This window comes from Salmo salar, chromosome 25 (genome assembly GCF_965601325.2).
Source record: "Salmo salar chromosome 25, fSalSal1, whole genome shotgun sequence".
In the NCBI taxonomy this organism is placed as follows: domain Eukaryota; kingdom Metazoa; phylum Chordata; class Actinopteri; order Salmoniformes; family Salmonidae; genus Salmo; species Salmo salar.
This window is the reverse complement of record NC_138315.1, coordinates 3,726,747-3,731,568: the sequence shown is the minus strand read 5'-3', so window position 1 is coordinate 3,731,568 and position 4,822 is coordinate 3,726,747.

Here is a 4,822-nt window from a genome sequence, read left to right as displayed (position 1 = left end):
GTCTAAGATCCGTCCTAAGGTGTTCTCCAATCGTGTTGAAAAACAGAAGCATATTTATTTATTTTTATTTGACATTTATTTAACTAGGCTAGAGTATTGAAAACAGTGATGCCATTTTATTTGTATTACTTGTTGAACCAAATATATTTCTCTGAGCAATTGGATTAGTATAAAATATAATTTCAAAAAACATTTTTGCATGCAATATAACTCAGTAATTATTTATGATTTATTTTATACAGTCTTTTTTGCTTACTCTTTATCAAGGGTGCCAATGATCATGGACCTGACTGTATGTTACAGTATTTTTCACATCTTGTGTTTGTCACGGTTGTTGTAAAGAGAAGCGGACCAAAGTGCAGCGTGTGTGTCGTTCCACATTTTATTTACATTGTGAAACTCTGCAATACATAAACATAAACTAAAGCACAAAACAACAAACCGTGAGACAGAGGTGAAACATACACTACTCAAAAACAATCTCCCACAAACCCAGGTGGAAAAAACCCCTACTGAAGTATGATCTCCAATTAGAGACAACGAGGACCATCTGCCTCTAATTGGAGATCATCCCAAACAAAACCCCAACATAGAAATACAAAACTAGAACCTGACAACATAGAAATAGAAAACATAGGAAAAAAACCTGTCACGCCCTGACCTACTCTACCATAGAAAATAGCATCTATCTATGGTCAGGACGTGACAATGTTATTATGTCAGTATGAGCCTTGTCAAGCCTGATCTTACGCTTTGGGGCTGGTCACTTTGACTTCTGTTGTCTCGCTCACTTTTGGCATTGAAGACGGCGTCCTATGTAAAAAGATCGTACATTACTGTTACATTGTTACTGTACAGTGAGGGAAAAAAGTATTTGATCCCCTGCTGATTTTGTACGTTTGCCCACTGACAAAGAAATGATCAGTCTATAATTTTAATGGTAGGTTTATCTGAACAGTGAGAGAGAATAACAACAAAAAAATCCAGAAAAACGCATGTCAAAAATGTTGTAAATTGATTTGCATTTTAATGAGGGAAATAAGTATTTGACCCCCTCTCAATCAGAAAGATTTCTGGCTCCCAGGTGTCTTTTACACAGGTAACGAACTGAGATTAGGAGCACACTCTTAAAGGGAACGCTCCTAATCTCAGCTTGTTACCTGTATAAAAGTCACATGTCCACAGAAGCAATCAATCAATCAGATTCCAAACTCTCCACCATGGCCAAGACCAAAGAGCTCTCCAAGGATGTCAGGGACAAGATTGTAGACCTACACAAGGCTGGAATGGGCTACAAGACCATCGTCAAGCAGCTTGGTGAGAAGGTGACAACAGTTGGTGCGATTATTCGCAAATGGAAGAAACACAAAAGAACTGTCAATCTCCCTTGGCCTGGCGCTCTATGCCAGATCTCACCTAGTGGAGTTGCAATGATCATGAGAACGGTGAGGAATCAGCCCAGAACTACACGGGAGGATCTTGTCAATGATCTCAAGGCAGCTGGGACCATAGTCACCAAGAAAACAATTGGTAACACACTATGCCATGAAGGACTGAAATCCTGCAGTGCCCGCAAGGTCCCCCTGCTCAAGAAAGCACATATACATGCCCGTCTGAAGTTTGCCAATGAACATCTGAATGATTCAGAGGACAACTGGGTGAAAGTGCTGTGGTCAGATGAGACCAAAATGGAGCTCTTTGGCATCAACTCAACTCGCCATGTTTGGAGGAGGAGGAATGCTGCCTATGACCCCAAGAACACCATCCCCACCGTCAAACATGGAGGTGGAAACATTATGCTTTGGGGTTGTTTTTCTGCTAAGGGGACAGGACAACTTCACCGCATCAAAGGGACGATGGACGGGACCAAGTACCGTCAAATCTTGGGTGAGAACCTCCTTCCCTCAGCCAGGGCATTGAAAATGGGTCATGGATGGGTATTCCAGGATGACAATGACCCAAAACACACGGCCAAGGCAACAAAGGAGTGGCTCAAGAAGAAGCACATTAAGGTCCTGGAGTGGCCTAGCCAGTCTCCAGACCTTAATCCCATAGAAAATCTGTGGAGGGAGCTGAGTGTTCGAGTTGCCAAACATCAGCCTTGAAACCTTAATGAATTGGAGAAGATCTGCAAAGAGGAGTGGGACAAAATCCCTCCTGAGATGTGTGCAAACCTGGAGGCCAACTACAAGAAACGTTTGACCTCTGTGATTGCCAACAAGGGTTTTGCCACCAAGTACTAAGTCATGTTTTGCAGAGGGGTCAAATACTTAATTCTCTCATTAAGATGCAAATAAATATATAACATTTTTGACATGCATTTTTCTGGATTGTTTTGTTGTTATTCTGTCTCTCACTGTTCAAATAAACCTACCATTAACTTGTTATGGATAGGGGGCAGTATTTGCAAAGCCGGATAAAAAACGTACCCGATTTAATCTGGTTATTACTCCTCCCCGGAAACTAGAATATGCATATAATTATTAGCTTTGGATAGGAAACACTCCAAAGTTTCTAAAACTGTTTGAATGGTGTCTGTGAGTATAACAGAACTCAAATGGCAGGCCAAAACCTAAGAAGATTCTGTACAGGAAGTACCCTGTCTGACCATTTCTTGGCCTTCTTTGCCATCTCTATCCAAAACTGAGGATCTCTGCTGTAACGTGACATTTTCTAACGCTCCCATAGGCTCTCAGAAGGCGCCAGAACGTTGAATGATGACTTTGCTGTCTCTGGCTGAAAAACAGTAGCACATTTGGTAAGTGGTCGATCTGAGAACAATGAGACTGTGGCGCGCATGCACGAGACGACTCCATGTTTACATTTTCAGTCTTTGAACGAAAACAACGACTCCCGGTCGGAATATTATTGCTTTTTTACGAGAAAAATCGCATAAACATTGATTTTAAACAGCGTTTGACATGCTTCGAAGTACGGTAATGGAATATTTTGACATTTTTTGTCACGAAACGCGCCGGGCGCGTCACCCTTCTTTACCCTTCGGATAGTGTCTTGAACGCACGAACAAAACGCCGCTATTTGGATATAACTATGGATTATTTGGAACCAAACCAACATTTGATATTGAAGTAGAAGTCCTGGGAGTGCATTCTGACGAAGAACAGCAAAGGTAATCCAATTTTTCTTATAGTAAATCTGAGATTGGTGAGTACCAAACTTGGTGGGTGTTAAAATAGCTAGCCTGTGATGGCCGGGCTATCTACTCAGAATATTGTAAAATGTGCTTTCACCGAAAAGCTATTTTAAAATCGGACAGAGCGATTGCATAAAGGAGTTCTGTATCTATAATTCTTAAAATAATTGTTACGTTTTTTTGTGAACGTTTATCGTGAGTAATTTAGTAAATTCCCTGGAAGTGTTCCGTGGGAATGCTAGTCACATGCTAGTCACATGCTAATGTAAAAAGCTGGTTTTTGATATAAATATGAACTTGATTGAACAAAACATGCATGTATTGTATAACATAATGTCCTAGGAGTGTCATCTGATGAAGATCATCAAAGGTTAGTGCTGCATTTAGCTGTGGTTTTGGTTTTTGTGACATTATATGCTAGCTTGAAAAATGGGTGTCTGATTATTTCTGGCTGGGTACTCTGCTGACATAATCTAATGTTTTGTTTTCGTTGTAAAGCCTTTTTGAAATCGGACAGTGTGGTTAGATTAACGAGAGTCTTGTCTTTAAAATGGTGTAAAATAGTCATATGTTTGAGAAATTGAAGTAATAGCATTTCTAAGGTATTTCAATATCGCGCCACGGGATTCCACTGGCTGTTGAGTAGGTGGGACGCAAGCGTCCCACCTAGCCCAGAGAGGTTAACCTGTTAGGGCTAGGGGGCAGTATTGACACGGCTGGATAAAAAACATACCCGATTTAATCTGGTTACCACTCCTACCCAGTAACTAGAATATGCATATACTTATTACATATGGATAGAAAACACCCTAAAGTTTCTAAAACTGTTTGAATGGTGTCTGTGAGTATAACAGAACTCAAATGGCAGGTCAAAACCTGAGAGATTCCTTTACAGGAAGTGGCCTGTCTGACCATTTCTTGAACTTCTTTTCCATCTCTATCTTTTACTAAGGATCTCTGCTCTAACGTGACACTTCCTACGTCGTCCATAGGCGCTCATAGCCCGGGAAAAACCTGAATGTCGTCATCCCAGCCCCAGGCTGAAACACATTATCGCCTTTCTCAAGTGGCCGATCAAGGGACTCTGGGCTTAGGCGCGTGACCTGACCGCCCCCGCCTTTGTGATTTTTTCCTCTGTTTGCCGAAAAGGAGCTACAGCTAATTCAAGCACTAACCTTTGATGATCTTCATCAGATGACAACCCTAGGACATTATGTTATACAATGCATGCATGTTTTGTTCAATCAAGTTCATATTTATATCAAAAACCAGCTTTTTTACATTAGCATGTGACGTTCAGAACTAGCATACCCCCCGCAAACATCCGTTGAATTTACTAAATTACTCACGATAAACGTTCACAAAAAACATAACAATTATTTTAAGAATTATAGATACAGAACTCCTCTATGCACTCGATATGTCTGATTTTAAAAATTGCTTTTCGGTGAAAGCACATTTTGCAATATTCTCAGTAGATAGCCCAGCCATCACGGCTAGCCATTTAGACACCGACCAAGTTTAGCCCTGATCAAACTCCGATTTACTATTACAAAAGTTTCATTACCTTTGTTGTCTTCGTCAGAATGCACTCCCAGGACTGCTACTTCAATAACAAATGTTGGTTTGGTCCAAAATAATCCATCGTTATATCCAAATTGCGGCGTT